The following is a 24,898-nucleotide window of genomic DNA, read 5'->3' on the forward strand; positions in this document are numbered from 1 at the left end:
TTGAATATTGGCGGGCGGAGATGGGGTCAGTGATGTTGGTGGTTTTCTGGGTGGAGATGATGGTACCCAGGGTTAAAATACAAAAAACCCCCAGTTTTGTATTTAATATTGGTGATCTTCTGGGCGGGGATGGGCTCAGTGATGATGGTGGGTTTCTGAGTGGGGGTGACAGTGCCCAGGGTTAAAATAAAAAAATAAAAGAAAAAGTTTTATATTTAAGAAATGTTAAGTAGTAGTAATGTTTGTGGGTTTCTGGGCAGGGATGGGCTCAGTGGTTATATATTTCGTTGTTGGTAGGTTTTTTGGTGGGGTTGGTCTCTGCAGTGCTCAGGTTAAAAAAAAAATAGTTTGCTCCTTTCTAAGGAGAAGGGGGTGAAAGGAACACTGTCAGGACCACCGGGGACTCGGACTGGTGACTGATCTCAGAAGGGAGAGAAAGCAGTAGAGCCAGAGGAAGGAAAAATAAGTCTTCACAGCTATACCTGTTTGATTAATGTAGCTTAATAAGGCATATATATTTATTATAAAACAAAGTTGAAGGATATGTGCCAAATTGTGGTCATTTTATATTGTCAGCATCAGAAGGGAGAGAAAGCAGTAGACTTCAAAGGTATTTACCTGTTTTATGAATACAGCTTAATCGGGCATTTGCATTTGTTATAAAGTAAAGTTTGAAGGATATATATACAATTGCTGTAATTATATTGCAGGATCCTGTCATATGTGTTGAGATGTTTGGCATTATAGTAGACTTATGCCTTGTCAAGTTTAAAATATAGGATAATGTAACTATATTTAAAAATATTGGGTTTTCAATTAAATGTGGTTTATGTTGATGCAGTGCAGCTGTTTGGCAGACTACTTAGAAATCCATCAGCAAGTGTATTCTAAGGCATTATTTTGTAGTATCCCAAGAAACACTACTCATACCTATATACAAAGTGCCCACCCATATTAGCTCTGGGCCCACCCCAAATGTCAGATCTGGCTACGTCACTGTATCACTCCAAGATCCATCTCCCTGTCTGTGCACATCAGCCTCTCACCGCCTAACATATACATCTCCCTTGGATTTCCACTCCCTAAGTGCATCACATTGCACTTCTTTGCATTCAATTTTAATTGCCAAACATTAACCATTCTTCCAACTTTTGCAGATCCTTTTTCATGTTTTCCACTCCCTTTGGGGTGTCCACTCTGTTACAAATCTTGGTATCATCCGCAAAAAGGCAAACCTTACCTTCTAACCCTTCGGCAATGTCGTTCACAAATATATTGAACAGAATCGGCCCCAGCACCAATCCTTGAGGCAATCCACTACTCACCTTTCCTTCCTCCGAGTGAATTCCATTAACCACCACCCTCTGGCATATGTCTGTCAACCAGTTCCTAATCCAGTTCATTTGGATCCTAACTTCAGCCTGTCAAGTTTATTCAAGAGCCTCCTATGAGGAACCGTGTCAAAGGCTTTGCTGAAATCTAAGTAGATTACATAGATTTCAGCAAAGCCTTACATCTAGTGCACATCCTCGATCAAATTCTCTGGTAACCCAGTCAAATAATTCAATCACGATTTACCTTTGGTAAAAACCATGTTGTCTTGGATCTTGTAACCCATTGGATTCCAGGATATTTACTATCCTTTCCTTCAGCATCGCTTCCATTACTTTTCTACTCACCGAGTGATGCTTACCAGCCTGTAATTTCCAGCTTATTCTCTGTCACCACTTTTGTGAAGAGGCACCACATCCGCTCTTCTCCAATCCCACAGAACCTCTGCTGTCTCCAAGGATTTATTAGATAAATCTTTAATCTCTCTGAGCTCCCTCAGTATCCTGGGATGAATCCTGTCCAGTCCCATTGCTTTGTCCACCTTCAAATTTTCAAGTTGTTCAAAAACACTTTCTTCTGTGAACAGTGCTATATCCACTCCATTCTCATATGTACCTTTGCCAGTCAATTGTGGTCCTTCTCCAGGATTTTCTTTCGTGAACACAGAGCAGAAGTATTTGTTTAGCACATTTGCTTTTTCCTCATCATTATCCACATAGCGGTTCACAGTACCTTTCAGTCTCACAATTCCATTTTTAGTCTTCCTCCTTTCGCTAATGTACCTGAAAAAATTCTTGCCGCCCCTCCTTACATTTATAGCCATTTGTTCTTCCGCAAGCGCTGTTGCCAGATGCATCTCTCTCTTGGCTTCTTTCAGTTTCATCCGGTATTCCTCCTCGTGTTCCTTTTCTTGAGTTTTTTTTTGTATTTCTGGAACGCCAACTCTTTAGCCTTTATTTTCTCAGCCACTTGCCTGGAGAACCATATCGGTTTCCGTTTTCTCTTGCTTTTATTTACTCTCCTTATATTAAGGTCAGTAGCTATATTTATAGCTCCTTCAGCCTGGACCACTACCTTTCCACTTCTTGTATGTCCTCCCAGCCCATCAGCTCTTTCTTCAGGTATTCCCCCATTTTACTAAAGTCAGCTTGTTTGAAATCCAGGACTTTGAGTTTTGAGTGGCTGCCCTCCACTTTAGCTGTTATATCAAACCAAACTGTTTGATGATCACTGCTGCCCAGGTGGGCACCCACTTGGACATTAGACACACCTTCCCCATTTGTGAGCACCAGATCCAGTGTCAGTCCTTCCCTCGTGGGTTCCATCACCATTTGTCTGAACAGAGCACTTTGAAAAGCATACACGATCTCTCTCTCTCCGCAGATGGAACTTTCCAATCCGCATCCAACAGGTTGAAATCCCCCAGCAACAGCACCTCTCTTTTCTTTCCCAACTTCTGGATATCTGTAACCAGATCTTTATCTAGTTCCTCTGTGTTGGAGGTCTGTAGACAACACCCATTTGGACAGAGGTTCCATCATCTCTTTTCAAGGTGATCCATATTGCTTCTTCCTTTCCCCAGGCTCCTTGTATTTCAGTCGCTGTGATATCATTTCTCACATACAGAACTACTCCTCCACCTTTACAACCATCTGTATCCTTCCTAAATAGATTGTAGCCCGGTATGTTTGCATCCCATTCATAGGAGCCATTGAATCATGTCTCTGTGACAGCAACAATATCTAAGTCTGCCTCTAACACCAAGGCTTGCAGATCATGAACTTCGTTGCTTAAACTGTGATCATTTGTGGTCATCGCTTTCCAGCTACATTTCAGTGGTAGTCTCATCTTCTGTTTAGTTTTTCTTTAGTCTCACTTCCTGCTGTGTTGGTAAGAAGTGATTTACTAATATTGTTGTTTTCATTGCTTTCTTTGCTATTGTCATATCTTGTCTTTAGCTGGGGGTGACCACTGGAAATGACCTGCTTCCATATGCCAGCCCCACCTTCTAGTTTAAATGCCTAGAAACATATTGTCTGAATTTCTCACAAGGATTCTTTTTCCTGCATAGGTACAAAGGTGCACTGAAAAATGACCTGCGGTAGTATAGGCATGGGTTTTAGGCACACGCAGAATCATTTTTCAGTGCTCCTGTAAAAAGATCCTTCCCCCCCCCCCCCCCCCCCCCCCCCCCGAAAATGGATGTGCGGTAAAATCAAAATTGCCGCACATCCATTTTGGGTATGAGACCTTACCGCCAGCCATAGACCTAGTGGTAAAGAATTTGGGTGGTAATGGCCTACGTGCGTCAGATGCCACTTGGCGTGCATCCACTACGCGTGCCAGAAAATAATAAATATTTTACAGACGCCCGCTAAAATTGAAATTACCACAAGGGCCACACGGTAGCCAGGCGGTAACTCTAATTTGGCACACGTTGGCTGCGTGTAGGTGCCTACTTGGCTTAGTAAAAGGGGCCCATAGTGAGGTGGAGCCCATTGTTACAATATAGTCTTGTTTTTCCATGTATTGCCCCATCCTCCTATGTACCTAAAACCTTCTTGATGACACCAGACTTTGAGCCACCTATTGAAATTCTTAGTATTTTGTTAACATTTCTCTCCCTTTCCAAATGTAGGTAGTACTTCAGAAAAAGCTACTGTTTGTACCAAAGGTTTTAACCCCTCCCCCAGTTTCTGAAAAGCTGTGCGTTACAAGTGGGGTATTATTGGCCAGGTCATTTGTTCCCAGGTAGATGATAACATCAGTGTGTTAGACTCTAGTTTCTTCTCTGATTATAGTCACTATTTGCCTGGTACTCCTGGCAGCGGCAGAGACTGGAAGGCATGTTACTTTGCTGGGCTCCTTGAACTGTGTTCCAAAGTTAATGCCTCTGATTATGGAATCCCCTAGCAGCAACAGCTTTCCGGTATGAGATTCTTTATTAGTGCTTTGGGGTGTCTTTTCTCTTGGGACACCTTCATTGCTTTTTGTTCCGCCTCAGTTCTATTTTCTGGAGCATCACAGTGCTGTAATAGAGCAAAATAATTCTGTAGGTGCAACAATTGTGAGGGCGGATGTGCTTGACTTGAACCATAAGGGTCATCCTCATGCTTGCAGGAAATATCCAGTTGTACCTGTGTGGCAGTAAGTTCCAACTGACAAGGTCTATCCTCCCTAGCATCCAAACCACTTACAGGCATGTTAAGTAGTGCAGTATCCACAGAAGGTCTCATCTGAGACAATATAGGAAAAACCCACTCCCAGAAGGGTCACACTACCGCACACTCCCACCATATATGCATAAACTCCACATCTATGCCAACAGCCAGCATCCCCACTCTCCAGCATTCTACTACACTGCACAGAAGTATAATACCATCACATCAGCTCCTTGTAACCGTTCTATACTATAGTGGTAGCCATTTCCAAGGTCTTCCCCCTCTGCCAAAACCACAGACCCTCCGCAAATCCTCCGTCTGTGCCTTCATGTACTGCAATTTCACCACCCTACACTATTTAAACATTTATAGATCTGGGATGTCACTCCTTTCTGCAATTGAAGTCCCAACAATTGTTCAAAAGCTGTCCTAAATTCACTTGCTTATTTTAAGTGAGCTGTGGTTGAATATTGGGCTGGGATCCACATAAAAAAAGTATTTTCCCTTCCCGATATGCAGCACCCTCTCCTGACATCAGCACCTTCCTATCTCCACTTCTCACCTCTCAATCAGAATAAACCCCCCCTCCCCAGGGCCTACCTGACCTCCCTGGTAGTCCACTCCTGCCCCCAATGCCTCGCTGAACCCCCTTGCTTCTGTCCCTAACAGTAGCGTATTCAAAATGGCTGCTGCAACCTCTCATGGTACTGTGAGCTGCCGCGAGAGGTCATGGCAGAAGTGAGGGGGGTTTGCTCCTGCCCCCAATGCCCGCTGGACCACCATGGAGGTCAGGTAGGCCCTGGGGGTCCTATCCTGACTGGGAGGTGGGGAGTGGGAAGTAGGATGCTGCCCATGTGGGGCTATTATTGGAGGGATGCTGTTGGGGGCAGAAATCACAACCACATATTGGTGAGCTGGGAAGGGGGAAAAGAGTTTTTTAATGTGGGTCCCAGCCCGATATTCAGCTGAGGCCCACATAACTTTCCATGTGGGCTTGGCTGAATACTGACTGGGCCCACATATGGCAGCCAGCCCGCCCTCTTTTAGCCACCTATATTCAGTGCCAATGCCCGGACATGGCCCGGCACTGAATATTGGGGGCTAAACTAGCCGATGATGGTAGGCATTAAAAAAAATGCTCACTGCCACTGACTGAATATTGGGAGGTAGTTTAAATATATTGATGATGGTCCAAAGAACCTGGTGAATTTATATTATACGTATGTAAGTACTTAAGCACCACCATACCGGGAAAAGACCAAGGGTCCATCAAGCCCAGCATCCGGTCTCCGACAATGGCCAATCCAGGCTTCAAGAACCCGGCAACCCCCCCCCCCCCCAAAAAAAAAAAAAAAAAACTTAATTCTTAATGTTCAATGGACGTTTGCCTCAGGAATCTGTCCAAACCCCCTTTAAATTCCGTAAGGCCAGCTGCTGTCACTACATTTTCCAGCAATGAGTTCCAGAATCTGTCTACACGCTGAGTAAAGAAAAACTTTCTCCTGTTTGTTTGTTTTAAATCTACCATATTCTAGCTTCATCTTGTGTCCACTGATTTTGTTGTTGTTTGAAAGTGTAAACAAATGCTTCACATCTGTCCAGTCTATTCCGCTCATTATCTTGTAGACTTCTATCATATCATCCCTCAGCCGCCTTTTCTCCAAGCTGAAGAGCCCTAACCTTCTCAGCCTTTCCTCATAGGGAAGTCGTTCCATTCCCTTTATCATTTTCGTCGCCCTTCTCTGCACCTTCTCTAATTCCTTTATATCTTTTTTGAGATGCGGCAACCAAAAATGGACACTATTCTAGGTGCGGTCGCACCATGGAGCGATACAACAGCATTATAACATCCTTGTGTTTGTTTTCCATCCCTTTCCTAATAATACTCAACATTCTGTGTGCTTTCTTAGCCGTCGCAGCACACTGAGCAGATGTTTTTAATGTCTTATCAACAATGACTCCCAGATCCCTTTCTAGGTCTGTGACTCCTAACGTGGAACCTTGCATGACATAGCTGTAATTCGGGTTCCTTTTACCCACATGCATCACTTTGCACTTATCAACATTGAACTTCATCTGCCACTTGGACGCTCAATCTCCCAGTCTCGCGAGGTCCTCCTGTAATCTTTCACACTCCTCCTGCGACTTGACGACCCTGAATAATTTTGTGTCATCTGCAAATTTAATTACCTCACTAGTTACTCCCATCTCTAGGTCATTTATAAATATGTTAAAAAGCAGCGGTCTCAGCAAAGACCCCTGTGGGACCCCACTAACTACCCTTCTCCACTGAGAATACTGACCATTCAGTCCTACTCTCTGCTTCCTATCTTTCAACCAGTTCTTAATCCATAGTGATACCTTACCTCCGATCCCATGACTCTCCAGTTTCCTCTGGAGTCTTTCATGAGGCACTTTGTCAAACGCCTTTTGAAAATCAAGCTACACAATATCCACCAGCTCCCATTGTCCACATGTTTGTTCACCCCCTCAAAAAAATGCAGTAGATTGGTAAGGCAAGACTTCCCTTCACTAAATCCATGCTGACTTTGTCTTATCAGCCCATGTTTTTGTATGTGCTCTGTAATTTTATTCTTAATAATAGCCTCTACCATTTTGACCGGTACCGACGTCAGATTCACCGGTCTATAATTTCCCGGATCTCCTCTGGAACCTTTTTTTAAAAATCGGCGTAACATTGGCTACCCTCCAGTCTTCCGATACCACACTTGATTTAAGGGATAGATTGCATATTACTAACAGTAGCTCTACAAGTTCATTTTTCAGTTCTATTAATACTCTGGGATGAATGCCATCAGGTATTGTACTAAAGACCGGTCAAAACCATTAACTTTAGAATCAAGGAACACTTTGAGCTGCAAAGTTCTTATGAACTGCTCAAAGTCTATATGAAATTGAAAAAGATCAAAGGGACTAAATGGTACAAAAGATAAGAAGTTTTATGTTAAACTGCACCTGCTGTACACCGCCTTGGGTGAATCTTTTCATAAAGGGCACTTAGAGAAGATAAGGCCACAGGGGAGAGATTAAATGAATTTTTTGCTTCGGTTTTCACTGAGGAAGATGTGGAAGAGATACCAGTGCCAGAAATGGTATTCAATGCTGATGAGTCAGAGAAACTGAAACAAATCTCTGTAAACTTGGAAGATATAATGGGACAGTTTGACAAATTGAAGAGTAGCAAAACACCTGGACTTGATGGAATAGATCCCAAAGTACTGATAAAATTGAAAAATGAACTTGCAGAGCTATTAGTAATATGTAATTTATCTTTAAAATCAAGCATATACCGGAGGATTGGAGGGTGGACAATGTAACACCAATTTTTAAAAAGGGTTCCAGAGGTAGGTGATCCGGGAAATTATAGACCAGTAAGCCTGACGTCAGTGCTAGGCAAAATGGTAGAGACTATTATAAAGAACAAAATTACAGAGCATATACATAAGTATGGATTAATGAGACAAAGCCAACATGGACTTAGTTAAGGGAAATGCAGTCTCACCAATCTACTACATTTCTTTGAAGGGGTGGATACAGGTGAGCTGGTCAATATTGTGTATGCGGATTTTCAAAAGGCATTTGACAAAGTACCTCATGAAAGACACCTGAGGAAATTAGAAAGTCATGGGATTGGAGATAATATATTAAGGATTAAAAACTGGTCAAATAGAAAACAGTGAGTAGGACCCTGTGTACCCATCCCCCCCTTTCCAGTATTATCCCATCCATGTCTCTATTTCCCCCATATATCCATCTCCCCCCTTTCCAGCATTCTGTCCATCGTCCATCATCCCCCTTTCCAGGATTGCTCCTTTATTTTTCTATCTCACCCCTTTTCCAGCATTGTCCCCTGTATCCTTATCTCCCCACCTTTAAAGCATTGCTCCTCTGTGTCCCTATCTCACTCCTTTTCCAGCATTGTACCCTATATCTCCATCTCCACCCTTTCCAGTAGTATCCGTGTCTCTATATTCCCCCTTTCCAGCACTGCCTTTTTGCATTCCACTGTCCTTACCCTCTCCCTGTTCACCACTGACCTTCTGCATCCTTGTACCTCCCTGCCCAGCATTTATTTTCTATGCCCTTATCTGTCCCCTTGTTTAGCTTCTCCTCTTACTGTGTTCCCCAATCCCCACTCCACCTCAGGACCACATATCTCCCCAGCCTGCTCCTGTGGTCCGGCATCTATCACCTTCTCTTTCTCCCTTCTCCACACCCCATTCTTCCTTCCATCCACTCTCTCCCATCCCCGCAGTCCTCCGTAGTACTTTGGCAATGGTGTTTAACACAGTCAACCTTCTGCCAGCATCAGGGCCTTTTCTCAGGTACATCTCACCTATGTGGAAAACAAGAAGTTTCATCAGAGTAGGCAGGACGCACCTGAGAAGAGGCCCCCGATGCCGGCAGAAGGTTGACTGTGTAAATCGCCGGTGCCAAAGTACTACATAGGACCGCATATTATATACAGGTACTTATTTTGTCCCTGGGCAATGGAGGGTTGGGTGACTTGCCTACAGTCACAAGGAGCCACAGTGGGACTTAAACCTAGTTCCCCAGGTTCTCAGGCTACTGCATTAACCATTAGGCTACAGTGGGTGGCTGGGAGGGAGAAGTAGAAAATGGATGGGGCTAAGGGCTGTGGGTGGTGGGGAAGGAGCAGAAGATAGATGGGGCTAGGGGTCATGTGTGGGGTGAGGGGAACAGATCAGAATATGGATGGGGCTAGTGGTATCGGGAGGGGAAAGGAGAACAGAGCAGAAACTGGATGGGACTAGGGGTGGGGAAGAAGAGGAATAGAGCAGAAGATGGCTAAGGGGAGGACAGATCAGAAGATTGATATGACTAGGGTGGGGTAGATTGAGAGAAAATGGGAACAGAGCAGAAGATGACTGGGACTTGGTGATTGAATGATAGAGTGTTGGGGAGCAGAGCAGGGAATTATGGATAGGAGAGATGGATTGTGAATTTTGAATGGATAGTGAATGCTTGGCAGATTTAGGTATGAGTGGGGGTATATTGATAGGTTGAGAGAATGAGCAATGGTGTGAAATGAGGGATAAGAGAATAGGGGCAAGAAAAAGGGGTGACGTGGGGAAAATTGAGATATAGTGTGAATGACCTGGAAGACTGGAAAGAGGATGAGAGACATTGAAAAGGAATGGGGGTACTGGGGAGAGGTTGTGGGAGGAAATGGATCGATATCTGAAAGGGTTGAGTAAGAGTTGAAATGAGGTTAAAAAGATGGTTAAAGAGAGGAAAAGATATATAAGAATGGACTTGAAGGCAAGGGAAGGAAGGAAGGAGAGACAGGGATGGAGCTGGGACGGATAGGGTAATGAGATGCAGTGAAGGGTAGATGAGGGCTAAAAGTGTGAATGCATGGGATGGGAATAGGGGACTAAGGAAGTGGGTGAATGATGGGGGAGGGGTTTAGGAGACTGGGGAAGAGAGAGACAGAGGGGGCAATAGAAGTTCTGGATATGGAATGAGAGGGAGATGGTAAAAGTCAGTAGGTAGATGAGAAATGAAAAGGAGACTAACGACTAGAGGGTGAGAGAAAGGGAGATAAATGCAGAGAAGAGAAAAATGGGGGAAAAAAACATAAAACAAAAGATTAGTGCCAGACAGATATAGAGAAGGAAAGGATGAAGACAAGAGGTGAAAGACGAAATAGAAAGGCCAACCTGGAAAAGAATTTAGGAGAAGACTGACACGTGTAAAGTGGAAGAGATTGGAACCAGCCCAATTTTATTTATTTATTTGTATCCCACATTTTCCCACCTATTTGCAGGCTCAATGTGGCTTACATAGTACTGTAGAGGCGTTCGCCAAGTCCAGTAATGAAACAAATACAGGCAGTATTGTTGTTGAATAAGGAACATGTGTTTCAGTTACAATGGGGATCAAGGAGGGGAATGATTAGGTAGTGTCCATTATGAGCTTTGGTTATGTTGTGTTGCAGAGTGCAGGCATTTATGTTGGGTCAGCGGGGTATGCCTTTTTGAACAGGTAGGTTTTTAATGATTTCCTGAAGTTTAAGTGGTCGCAGGCTGTCTTCACAACTTTTGGCAGTACATTTCATAATTGTGGAGGAGTGGCCTAGTGGTTAGAGTGGTGGACTTTGGTCCTGGGGACCTGGGTTTGAATCCCACTGCAGGCATAGGCAGCTCCTTGTGACTCTGGGCAAGTCACTTAACCCTCCATTGCCCCAGGTACAAATAAATACCTAAGCCACATTGAGCCTGCCATGAGTGGGAAAGCATGGGGTACAAATAAAAAAAAAATTGTGTATTTATATAGGAGAAGCTGGATGCATAGGTTGCTTTGTATTTAAGTACTTTGCAGAAAAATGAAATACTCAAACAACAAAGGTAGAAAAGAAAAAAATATATTTTTATTTAATACTTTTTAAGGATTGAGATGTGCCTGCTTTGTGAAATGTACATTTTTTTCTATTTTTGTATTTTGCAGAGTACAGAAGAAAATACATTTCTGTTTCTCTTTTACCAGTATTTGAACTGCTTATAAAGTCTGGCTTTTTTTGGGGGGGGGGGTCTCCATTTCAGTTTTTATCTGCATGTTTTTTGTGGTTCCCTATTTTCTATCAAAAGTTCATACATTGAAGAACCCACTGATTTAAATCATAATGTCTGTTTGAAACACTTTAATACAACATGAGCAAAAGACCTCAAACACCCAAATGCTTACTATTATTTCAGCATTGGACACTCGGGTTGTGTGTCTCACCATCGGTCAGAAAAACCTTGTGATTGTTTAATTTTTATTTATTTTTTTCTCTTAATTTATATTTTTGAAAAATCTGGTTTATTTACTTATCATATTTAAAATACAATCCTTAACTTGATTTAAATATACAATCTTCAATGCAGCATTCGATGTAGCATACTCCTTTTGAGCAGCATTTCAAACTCAAATGAATGAAAGAGTCAAGCACTTAACTGACACTCGACAATGGCCAGACCCGTTTCACATTAACAGCTTCCTCAGGGGTTGTGCCTCAACAACTTGATAACAACCAGAGGTTTCATTCTTGCAAATGAAAACTTGCGACTGAGCTTGCTGCTGTTGCATTAACCTGTGTCTTCACGGTATTTCATAGGTTTGAGGGCTGATATGAAGTGTTAAGTTTTCTGTATAGGTTTTGAGTGTCTTTTTGCAGGGTTTTGTGCTATTTCATAAAGTGTCTGGCCCTATTTGAAAGTAGGCTTTGGGGTAAGGGCCACCAAAGGCAGACCTAGTTGTCACCCAAAATAATGATGCTCAACACCAGTGGTCTTCACATCTTGTATGTAGAGTAATGATGCAAACAAAAACCTGTCTGCTTTAAACATGTGTCTGGCAGTGGAAGGAACACATGCTGTTCCTGGCATGATGATCACAATTTGAATATTTTTGTATGGTAAGTTTTAAGGGGGATAAAATATTAAGGCGCCCCTTTACCAAGCTGCGGGGGAAAAGGACTTGAGTTGATGGTGAGGGCCATTTTTCCTGCACATCAGGGCCCTTTTTACTGCAGAGGATAAAAAGACCCCAGGCAGGCCATACGGTAAGAGAACTCTTACCACATGGCCATGCAACAGGGAGCCCTTTACTCCCACACTAAACCAATGGTAACCAGGTAGCATGCGGCGATGCCCGATTACCGCTGGGTTACCGCTGTGTAAGCCATTTCCGGAAATGGTGTGCGCTCGGGGCGGAACTACCACCGGTGGTCGCATTGGGCTGGCAGTAGTCCCAAAACAGCGAGTGGTAAGCCCACATTGGCAGGCCCCTTAACCGGCTATTATAACCACATAAATAGGACCACATAAAACGCAGTCCTATCTTCATGCGGTTCATCCTAGCCAGTTAAGAGCTGAATAGCGGAGGAGTGACCTAGTGGTTAGGTTGGTGGACGCTGGTCCTGGGGAACTGGGGAACTGAGTTTGATTCCCACTTCAGGCACGGGCAGCTCCTTGTGACTCTGGGCAAGTCACTTAACCCTCCATTGCCCCAGGTACAAATAAGTACCTGTATATATAAGCCGCATTGAGTCTGCCATGAGTGGGAAAGTGCGGGGTACAAATGTAACAAAAAAAAATAACAAAATATCACACTTAACCAGCTATGTTTTATCCAGCCGCATATGCCTGGATATTCAGTGCTGCTGCCTGGACATGGCCTGGCATTGAATATCTGGGAATAAAGCTGGCAGTGGTCAGCAAAACATTGACTGCTGCCGTCTAAATATTGGGCCCAATATGTCTGCTACTGGAGAAGGATTAGGTTGGTCATACTGAGATGAAACCAGAATCAGATTTTATTTTGTATGGTGAATTCTATGGGGAAATACTCTAGTTCAGCTCTGTACCCATTGTTGCATGAGGAAGGCTCCTGTGGATGGAATGTTAGAGGGGGCATAATGAGAGAAATTTCCCATGGTGCTGGCTCATTTGAGTTTAAAAAAATATGTCTTCACTGTTTTGATATGTTGGCTTCATATTCATTATTTTAGCCTGGAGTGTGTGTTTTTTTGTTTTGTTTTTTTTGGAATAACTATAATATGTATGAGATTCGTGTATGCAAATGATATGCTAAAGTGTCAAGCCCCACCCATTGCCCCTCAAATGAATCAGTCAGATTAAGCCCATGCTGTCCTTCCTATTTCCCCCTTTGGTGTCCAGAATCTCTCTCCTTCCTTATTCACCCCATGGTGTCCAACATTGCCCCCATCTCCCCTCCCCCTCCCCCAAAGTGTTCAGCTGCTTTTTTTCCCTGTCATAGCTCCTCCATGGCAGCACCAGCATCTCAGTCAGCTTGCCAATACTGCACTCATTTGTCACAGAACTTTGAGTTTCTGGGCATGATTAAGGCCCAGGATGTTTGGAGGGAGTGGGACCCATCAGGCCCTGAACAAGTGCAGAAGCTCAAGGTCCCATGCCTTGCATAACAATTGTATTGGCAACCTATATAAGTACGCAACTCTGGAATGCACTACCAAAAGCCGTAAAGACAACGTACGACCACCTCAGCTTCCGGAAATCATTAAAGACCAACTTATTCGAAAAGGCATACCCTACTGATTGAACTTAAAGGCTTAACTCAGCAATACAACAAACAAAAACCTATAATGAGCACTACATAACCCCTCTTCTCTACGATTCCCTACTGTGTTTCTAACATATTTATTTCACTGACTATAACATTATTCTTTATTTGTTTCATCACCGGAGGTAGATACCACCTCACAGTATTATGTAAGCCACATTGAGCCTGCAAATAGGTGGGAAAATGTGGGATACAAATGTAACAAATAAATAAATAAACCTGACTGACATGCTGGTGCCACCACAGAGGTGGGGAGGGAAGGGAAGCTGCTGAACACCTTGGAGGGAGGGTGGGGAGATGCCACAATTGAATCTTCCCCCTCATTCCAAATTGTAGGTGGATCCTTAGTCTGCCAAGTGGTCAGACTGGCTCTGTTGATAGACCACAATATCTTCTCCCAGTAGAAGGATGAATCAACTTTAACCATATTGTGGGTTACATTAGAATTTTGCCATACCTTTCTACTAAATATTTTTAATCCATGTTCATCCAAATTTAGATGATATGGATAAATGAAGACAAATGGATCAATTTGCTGCCAAACATTAGAAAGAAATTCTGAAAGAAGCAAGCAAACAACCTGTTTACATGGGATACTATCCTGTAATATAAAGAGCCATGAACTTTAAACAGATGTAACTTCAACACTGATGTATTACGCTGCTTGAATTTTAAATTTTATTTTAGATTCTTATATACTGTGAAGGTGTTTTTCTTGATTACTATCCCTATAGGCATTAAATACATGTTCTATTTTCTAGAATTGTTCAAGTATCTATACCTTACCATCAATTTTCCACTAACTCTTTCCTTGTCATGTTCCGCAATAAAAAGCACTGATGGATTTGTAACAACACACATAAAATTATGACACTGGTTGTTTTCAAGCATAAAATCATGATGAATATATAGATTTTATGGTTACAAAGTGTTGTTGCTTTACTTGTCATTCAACAAATGTTGGCATTTTATAACAGAAAACAGGTACTGCATAATTCGATCCTTTATCAGATTGTCATAGGCTGGGTTATCTCACATTCAGAGCAGGGCAAAAACAACACACATTTCTATATCATTATTACATAGAAACATAGTGTGACACTTAGGGGGTCCCCAGAGGGTATGGGCCCTATGTGTTCCCCAAAACCCCTAGGAGTCAGCCCAAGATCAAGCCGAAGCCCTAGCAAAATCGAAGCACTAAGCATGGGAGGAGCCCTAAAGAAATGGATACCAAACCAGCTCATACATCCAGTTTTACCTAGACATGTCCTCTTTTGAGGACACAGCCAGGCAACCAAGCAGGTTTTGCCAGCCTGCCAGTTTATTCACTGAAGTAAAAAGGGCCTCAGCACTTGGTAAAAGGACCCCAAAAAGCATTGATCAGAAGTTGTGTCAGGGGAATACAAGGAGAGCATTTGCACCAAGGCTGGTCTACCCTTCACAATAGTTAGAAGGATAGTCTCAATCACGGGTAGCATCCTTTCTAGCAGAAAGAGCTCCTAGGGTGTAGATTCCTGCAAGATCTGCAGGCTCTCTCAGAGCTTTCCCCTATTGTACTCAAATGTATATCTACAACCTCTTGAGCATAGGCGCCCCGTATAAGAGGCTTTGAGCCCAACCGTGACCTTCCCCACCTGCCTCCTCCTCCTCCTCCTCCTAGAATTCAGTCCCGGATCAGCCATTAACAAGATTGTATCTTCTGCTGGTGCCTACCCCCCATTGAGCCCGCTCACTTCTTTTCTCAGCAGAGCCTGGGGCTGTGACTGTGAGCCTGAGTGTTGCAGCATGCGGCTCTTTTCAGTCAGTCAGGAACCAAGCCAGGGAGGGAGGTGGAGGATTGAGCAAGCTGGTAAGTGTTGGAGGGAGGAGGAGCGGGAGGAGTATTTGGGTCTCATTTGCTTTGCTTTGCTGAACAGGAGAGGGTGGTTGTAAACGAGAGTCCTAGGAGGAGATTTAGCAATGCATTAACACATGGTACTGCCTGGTCACCCGATTATGAAAATATATAGATGCTTCATTCAGCAATTCTTAAGACTTTTTTTGTGAAATAGGAAATGATAGTGACTGGTGAGGGAGGAGAAACAGAGGGGTGATGATGCAGTGGATGATGAAGGGAGGAGAGAAAGATGGGGAGAGATGTTGGATGGTGATGTGGAGCAAGACAGTGGGGCAGTGTTGGATTGGGGCAGAGAGAGAGGTTTTATAAGTTAAAATAAAAATAAATATTTTGTTTCATTCAGATCTCTTTTGTTCGAACATAACTAAATGGGCTATAAGCCCCTAATGCAGTCCATTGGTTTTCTTATATTTTGTTCTTGTGATGACTTATACTGTGCCAAAATTGAAAACTCTTATCTCTAACTGGTCATTAATAAAAGGAGCTCATTGTGAACACTATCCACCCTAAAAGGTTGTTTTGTGGCTGTACATGAGGAATTGTGATAGTATGATCCCTTGTTTCAAATTGTTGACGGTCTGTGTTTTCCGTATGGGTGGCATATTGGTGTATTAAGGTCTTCCCAGTGTAATATTTACAGTGCTGCCTTTTCATGCATAATGTTCTTGCTCTTTGAGTCCTCGGAGTTAGTGCTGTTATGGTACAGTAAGGTTCTGAGTGTGTTTTTGCACGTTTGTGCATAATGTTTGTGGTTGAGGGATTGTGTGTTGGCCTTACTGAAATGGATGGAAATAGCAATGTTTAATAATTGATAACATTTTTCAATAGTATACATTGGTTAATATATGCTTTGAGCAACCACTTTATTCTTTGGCATACTACTACTACTACTTAACATTTCTAGAGCACTACTAGGGTTACACAGCGCTGTACAGATTACAAAAAAGGACAGTCCCTGCTCCAAGGAGCTTACAATCTAAAGGGAGAAATGTCAAGTAGGGGCAGTCCAGATTTCCTGAATAGAGGTATGATGGTTAGGTGCCGAAGGCAACATTGAAGAGGTGGGCTTTGAGCAAGGCTTTAAAGATGGGCAGGGAGGGGGCCTGGCGTATGGGCTCAGGGAGTTTATTCCAGGCATGGGGGTGAGGCGAGGCAGAAAGGACGGAGCCTGGAGTTGGCGGTGGTGGAGAAGGGTACTGACAGGAGGGATTTGTCTCGAGAACGGAGGTTACGAGTAGGAATGTAAGGGGAGATGAGGGTAAAGAGGTAGGGAGGGGCTGTAGATCGAGTGCATTTGTAGGTTAAAAGGAGAAGCTTAAACTGTATGCGGTACCTGATCGGAAGCCAGTGAAGTGACTTGAGGAGAGGGGGTGATATGAGTGTACTGGTTCAGGCGGAAGATAAGACTTGCAGCAGAGTTTTGAATGGACTGAAGGGGAGATAGATGGCAAAGTGGGAGGCCAGTGAGGAGTAGGTTGCAGTAGTCAAGGCGAGAGGTAATGAGAGAATGGATGAGAGTTCGGGTGGAGTGCTCAGACAGGAAGGGGTGAATTTTGCTGATGTTATAGAGGAAGAAGCGACAGGTCTTGGCTATCTGCTGGATATGCACAGAGAAGGAGAGGGAGGAGTCAAAGATGATCCCGAGGTTGCGGACAGATGAGATGGGGACGATGAGGGTGTTATCAACAGAGATAGAGAGTGGAGGGAGAGGAGAAGTGGGTTTGGGAGGGAAGACAATAAGCTTGGTCTTGGCCATGTTCAGTTTCAAGTGGCGGTTGGACATCCAGGTCGCAATGTCGGCTAAGCAGGCCGATACTTTAGCCTGGGTTTCTGCAGTGATGTCTGGTGTGGAGAGATAAAGCTGGGTGTCATTAGCATAAAGATGATATTGGAACCCATGGGAAGATATTAGGGAACCCAGGGAGGAGGTGTAGATTGAGAAAAAAAGGGGTCCAAGGACAGATCCCTGAGGAACTCCAACAGAGAGCGGGATGGGGGTGGAGGAAGAACCCTGAGAATGTACTCTGAAGGTACGGTGGGAGCGATAAGAGGAGAACCAGGAGAGGACAGAGCCCTGGAACCCAAGTGGGGACAGTGTGGCGAGAAGTAAGTTATGATTGACAGTGTCAAAAGCGGCGGATAGGTCGAAGAGGATAAGGATTGAGTAGTAACCTTTGGATTTGGCAAGAACAGGTCATTGCAGACTTTAGATAGTGCCGTTTCCGTCGAGTGTAGGGGGCGAAAGCCGGATTGAAGTGGATCGAGGATGGCGTGAGAGGATAGAAAATCAAGGCATTGGCTGTGAACGTCGCGTTCAAGTAATTTGGAGAGGAAGGGTAGGAGGGAAATGGGGCGGTAGTTGGAGGGACAGGTAGGGTCAAGTGATGGTTTTTTGAGGAGTGGTGTGACCACAGCATGCTTGAAGGTGTCAGGGACAGTTGCAGTGGAGAGAGAGAGGTTAAGGATATGACAGGTGGGGGGGGGGGTGACAGTAGGAGTGATGGTGTTAAGTAAGTTGGTGGGGATGGGGTCTGAGGAACAGGTGGTGCATTTCAAAGAGGAGAGAAGATAGGCGGTTTCCTCTTCGGTGATATCAGGAAAAGAGGAGAAGGAGGCCTGGGTTGGTTGGTTGAGGGAGTGTGTTATAGGGTGAGGGGGAGGAGAAGATGGTTTGGAGGTGAATTTGAGGTTGATTTTCTGCACCTTGTCGCGAAAGTAGTCCGCCAGTGATTGAGGAGAGAGTGAGGGGGGATGGGAGCAGAGGGCACTTTGAGGAGGGAGTTAAGGGTGGCGAAGAGATGACGGGGTTAGAACTGAGGGAGTTAGTCATGTGGTACATATCTAATATCTAAATTTAATAAAAGGTATTAATTGTGACTATTTTACTTTTACTTTTTTTTCTGTGTGTTGTCTAATTATAGATGTAAGCCCCATCCCTGGCACCACCCCTAACCCCGCCCCCTTTAGCCTCCCCAAGCCGTTGGGCCACCGACCGCCTATGCTCTTGAGCAACTTATCAGAAACTTTTGACCTGAGCTACTTCCTTTCCTCACATTTTGCTATGGAATTGTAGGTGTCTCAATATGTAAAGGTCCAAAAGTTCCTTGCTAAAGTGGTCATGGAGTTATCCTGATAGATGTTCAAATCTCTTAATAGAAAGAAAGAAAGAAGTGGAGATTAGGTATATAGGGCCTTATTCTATAAAGGTTATGCTCCTAAATGTATGCTCCTAAAATTTATGCTCCTAATTTATTAGCATATTTTTAGGAGTGTAAATTTAGGAGCTTAACCTTTATAAGATAAGCCTCATAGAGGGTAATTCCAGAACGGGGCCAAAACATAAATACAATAAGGGCTCCTTTTACTATGGCACGCTAGCAGATTTAGTGTGCGCTAAAAATTAGTATGCACTAAATGCTAAGATGCCCATAGGAATATAATGGGCATCTTAGCATTTAGGGCATCCTAAATCTGCTATTAAACGAGGTAAACATATGCACACACACACACACACACACACACACACATATATATATATATATATATATATAATTTAATTTTGGTGTTCATATTCTGCTTAACCATAAAGTTCAAGGTGGAGAACAATCACAAGTTTTCTCTCTGTTCTTAGTGGGCTCCTAATCTTGGTTTTTGTACCTGAGGCAATGGAGGGTTAGGTGACTTGCCCAAGGTCACAAGGAGCTGCAGTGGGAATTGAACCCAGAACACTGGAATCAAAGCCTGCTGTACTAACCATTAGGCCACTCCTCCACTTACTATAAAGTTGAGTGGAGGAGTGGCCTAATGTTTAGTGAAGTAGTCCCAGCATCCTGGAGCTGTTTGCTTTAATTGATTAGTGGCTAACACATTCTTTAATTAAATTACATTAGATGCAAAGAGAGTGCTGTACTTTCTACATTCATTTCACTGCACATACAGGTACATAATTTTTGAACTATTTAATCATCCACCTTCTCCCTGCAGCCACCAATCTCTCTCCCTTCTTTTATTAAATTAAAACTAACATAAAAAAAGAAACATACCCCATATATCAGACAATCCCAGGTTATCAGTCCCCCATTCCTGCCAGTCAGTCATTCACCCATCTGTGCAATAAATATTTCCCACAGCTTTCTTCTGTACTTTCTTCTGTTCTCTGGCAATGTGATTCATACTGATTTGATAGCTATCCACCTCCTCCCACAGCCTTCAGCCTCTCTCCCTGTCAGCCCCTCTACTCTTATCCCAGTGGTGTTCATTTTCAGTTCTTCAGGTCCACAAGCAGATTGGGTCTTCAGGCTAGCATAAGATATATTTCTTTACAGTGGAGGTAGTATGCACATCATTTTTTCATACGATATCCTGAAATCTTGACTTGTTTTTGGCATGTGAGGGGCTAGGGCCATTAGTGAATACCACTGGCCTACCCCATCACCTCTCAGCAATTAGCCAGCCCTAGCTGCTTGACAGCACCACAGATCTCTTGACCCACCTGGATGGCTGTTGCTCCTGTCCTACTGTATTATCTTTGATCTCTTGGGTTGCTGCTCCTTCTTCCCTGTGCTCTTGTCTCAGCCTGCTTCTCCTCCTTCCCTGATGCTTATGTCTTGACCCTCTGATTTTATTGCCTGCCATTCACTAGCTTGGCAGTTGGTGGGAAGAAACATTGTGCAAAGGTGGGGGGCCATCCACCTCCATTGCAAGGGCAGGCAAAAATGCTGCCAGTTTGTGAACTAGCAGTAGAGAAACACTTTTGTAGACTTTCCTATCACAGTTTCCTTTCTGTTGTTCCATTTTGCTCCTCTAACCATCATCCACCTGCCACTTTCTCTTCTTCAGCTGCTTTGCTTCCCTCTAACAACCACCGCTGATGTTTATTCTACAAAAATAATGGGACTAATATCATAAAACAAGCACAGTAATCTTTAAAAATGACTTGCTTGTATCACTTTGAAATGTTTCAACCAAGTTTCTCTTTTGCTTTTTCAATTTAAGCAAAACTTTCAAGTGCACCATTCACATGATTGCTCTCAACTAACTGGCCCATGGAAGCTGCTGAGAGCTCTAATAATAGCTCACCAGCTGTTATGGTTGGAGCAAAACAAAAGTGCAGCAACTGACTTTGATCTGCTGGCTCTAGAGTATTTCTGGTGCATGCTGCACCCATAGGATTCAGCCAGACTGACTGAATACCTCTCAAATTCCTATGGAAATGCTTTGAAAGGTGAGAGCTATGTGGTAGTTTTGAAGGTACATACAGATCTTAATACCCTGGAAAAGACCTTTTGGCCTAACAAGCCTCCCTCTTTCAGGATGAATTCTCTTTACCACTTAGAAGCACCAGGATTATCCCTCAGAGATGTTTCACCTTCTAGAAGCTGTGATTTCTTTTTTGTTTTTTAACATAAACAACTATTCCATTCCTGTTGTGACCCTGTTACTTAATATATGTGCTTCAGTGTTAATCCAGTACCGATGGCCTGTTCTGTTGTGATCCAGGAGTACCACTTACTCTAGCATATATATGATGTTCTGATATGGGAGTGATTTTTCTAACTGACCTTCTCTACTGAAATAGCCAGGAAGGGGGTAAATGTTACTGAAAGTATAAACTGAAAAGTTTACAATGGAAAATTTGTCTTCCCCTCATGCCAGCTGGGAGCACAGGGTTTCCGAGTTGCTGGATCCCACAATATCTCCTGATTGAGAGTTAACGAGCAAGCCCCATCTGCAATGAATACAGCAAGTATAGAGTGTGATCCATGAATGCAAGACTATAAGAAGTGTCTATGATGACGTACAACAAGCCCAAGTGAGCTACTTAAAGAGTCACGATTGCTAGCTAAAACTCTCTGTGCCACAGCGGGAGTGCACCAAGACGACTGTATTGCAAACCCAAGAGTCAAAAGGCCTGATGTGAACCTTCCAGTTATGTTACAGATTTTGCCGGCCTAAGTGATCAGTCCACCACACTCCTCTTGTCATCAGCTTCCAGAAATTCTGATGAGCCCAATCTGCCCTTGAGTATTTCAAGTGGCCAACAGATAACAGGGGGAATGCAAGCATGATGCCTTAGGAAACTAAAGGAGAGATAGTCATAGAGGAGTTTCCATTGTTCTTCAAGGATTCCCCAATGTAAAAGAGATGGATATTCCTAGCATGCCAAGGTTTTTGTGCTGAATCTGACAAAATCATCATTAGAGGGTATGGTTCCAAGACTCCTGGGGAAATTCCAGTGAGTATAGCCCTCTGAGCCCTACTCAACTGAATATAAGGCTCAAAAGATGTAAGGCAGTAAAGACCCCAGCTTGTGTAGAAATGCAAAGACCTGTGTTTCTCATTTGTCTCACAAGGTGACTGTTGGAAGACTGGAATGCTATTAAAGATCTGGGCATGGGCTGTAGATGTCAGAAAAAGAGCATTAGCTCTAGCAGTAGAGACTGACAAGGCACAGGTTGAGTTTGAGGAGCCCAAGAATTCCACAGCAGTAAACAAAACAAGCAAATTCATTCAGATCCATTTTGCTATCAAATGAAGATGTTACTGGCTCACTTCAAGAGACAGAGCAGGCATTTCATGAGTCCTGTAATGTTTCCATCAGGTACTTGTGACCTGGATTGGCCACTGTTGGAAATAGGATACTGGGCTAGATGGACCATTAGTCTGACCCAGTATGGCTATTCTTATGTTCATGGTCGCAACTGGAACTGGGAGAGCACAGTCAGTACCTTTGTCCTGGGCCAAGAAGGCCATGGTATGGGAAGAGATTAGAAAAGATCCAGAAAATGAATTGGAATATGACCCTATGTAACCAGGGTTTTTAAAAAAAACCCTACCAGGTTTCTCTCTGTTCCTTCATGCTATCCAGTCTTTTGCATTCAGTGTTACATGAATGATTTATCTCCCAGTTGGTGAGAGGTTATATGTGTGTTCGATGCAAAGAGCTCCTAGCTCTCAGAGAACGAGTCCATTCTCTTGAGGCTAGAGTACCAGACTTGGAGAAGCTGAGGGAGACAGAGAAACTTTAAAAACCTCTGGAAAGGTAACATTTGAGGTGTGGAGTGAGTAACTAAGTGGAAATCGTAAAGGGCTAATGTGGGCTGAGAAGATTAGGGATTTATAATTATTCATTTATTTAAAAAAATAGCAAACACAAACTGTAACATGCTAAGGTAGAACATATTTTAAAATAGGCACAAACTAGGGAGACAGATTTTATTTGTTGAGTTGTTAAGAAAAGGACAGTAGGGAGAAGACGTCCTGACATTGATGCTGGCCAACACAAAAAAGAGAAGACTTCATGCAAACCAAACTTTGGACTAAAGTAAAGTGATTCCTACACAAAAGACTGTGGCATTAGAGACATGCAGAAAAGAAAAGTTAAACTTACCTGGTTCCGCAGTTATTGTTCTTGAGGTGGATCCAAAGTTTCTGGAAAACAAAATTTGTTCACAAAGAATCAATTTCAGAAAAGAAGGGGTTAATTTATAAACTTACTTATTGCATTATACTGTTAGAAATGATCTAATGTTGATTCTGAAATGTTGAATATGTCTTTGCGATGTGCCTGAATGTTATGCTGTAGAAAGAAAAGTGGGTAAATCTTGTTGTTAGCATGCATAGATGTTATAAAATAAAACTTATTTTAAATGTTAAATTCCCTGGTTTGGCATAGAGATTATTTTGGGGAAACATTGTGACATATTTTTAACATCAGTGTAACACCTTGCTCTGCTGCAAGAGGGATTACATTTGGCATCACAAACAGGATAAATCACCCCACATAGCACCTACAGGGTGAACTTACCTGTAAACTTTTAAAGGGTACTGTGAAATGTGTGTTTTGTGGGATGTTTCTAGCTAATTTTTAGATCTCCCTGAGTGTCTGAGTTCACTCTTAGCCACAGTAATGCAGAGTCATGGAAGATGTTGGCATCAAGGAGCCATTCCAGACCAAGAAGATGCTGGGTAAAGCAAGAAGAGTACTGGCATTGGAGTGAGGAGGATCGATACCAGAGGCAGCAGTATGAGAAGATTGGGAGCTTCTCATACTAAGAAGACCGGAAGAAGGGGTTTATAGTCTGTTATAGGTGGGGACAAGTGGGACACATCCAACAATTCTGCTGGGCTGAGTTGAAAGTGGAGGACCGCCACTATGAGTGACTGCAGAGGTCTGAGGCACCTAGGTGGTTTGAGCCCAGCCAGAACATTGAAGACAGATGAGTCTTGGCCCAGAAAGGGATTGGCGATCAAGTCCCAGTACAGTGTGGAGGTACTGAGTCTTCCAAACTATTGTGTGCCCAATTCCCTAGTGGGAGAAGTTAACACAGGGTGAAGGAGAAGCACAGCTATTGGCATTGATGCAAGAGAAATTAGTTAAAATAGAAGAAACATTCAAGAAGCTGGTTGAGGAAAAGAAAAGGAAGAAGCTGCAGAAAGTCAGAGCATCCAGATGGATATGGCATCACAGGTTTCAATACCAGAAGAAATATGTTCAGTGGTGGAGGAGGATGCAGATGAAAAAACCTTGGATCCTGGGATGGAGAAGTTACCAGAGCCGAGATTATCCTTGGGGTTTTCTAATGAAGAAGTCTAGCTGCCAGAAAGGGAACTGGAGGCTGAGGAGTCTCCAGCTATACAAACACACAGGGAAATGCTCATGCAAGAAGGCACAGCAGGGCCTAGTTCAGTCCTCATTCCCACCCTCCCTCCCCGGCTCCCACCCACCCCTAGTTCAACTTTTTATTTATAGTCAATTATTCTAATTAGGACAACAAGAGGATAGTTTTCATTAGAGTTTTAATTATATTTAATTAGTTTCTGAGAAACAAACACTAAGTAAAATACATATTACACCACATAATCTTAAGGCTCTTTATATTCATCTGATACCCCTAGTACCTTAAGAAGTTTTAATTAAACAACTCTATAATACTAAGATGCAGACAGCAGACCAGCAGCGAGAGGGGTGCTATCCAGTCTTTTGCGTTCAGTGTTACATGAATGATTTATCTCCCAGTTGGTGAGAGGTTATATGTGTATGTTCGATGCAAAGAGCTCCTAGCTCTCAGAGAAAAGTGTCCATTCTCTTGAGGCTAGAGTACCAGACTTGGAGAAGCTGAGGGAGACAGAGAGGTACATAGAGGAGGCCTACAGGGATGTTGAAGAGAAGTCCCACCTCCATCTGGCAGCCCCTGTGCTGCCTTGGAGGAGGAAGGACTTCTAAAAAGATAGCATCACCCTGGTGCAACTGGAAGTAATCCTGTAGCCAGGACCAGTCCACCAGGGATGCAATATCTTCTCACACCAAGGATGTGTCTCCAGGAGCTTCTGCCCAGGAGGGAAGGGTTAGGACAGCTGTTTTAGTTGGTGATTCAAT

The 24,898-nt window shown here is 43.3% G+C and overlaps 1 pseudogene; it reads left to right on the forward strand.

Annotated features, from left to right (window-relative positions):
- LOC115461909 overlaps window positions 1–23,574 on the forward strand; it is a 107,323-nt pseudogene extending 83,749 nt beyond the window's left edge.
- Window positions 23,575–24,898: the final 1,324 nt, after the last annotated feature.

Source organism: Microcaecilia unicolor, chromosome 2 (genome assembly GCF_901765095.1).
Source record: "Microcaecilia unicolor chromosome 2, aMicUni1.1, whole genome shotgun sequence".
NCBI lineage: Eukaryota > Metazoa > Chordata > Amphibia > Gymnophiona > Siphonopidae > Microcaecilia > Microcaecilia unicolor.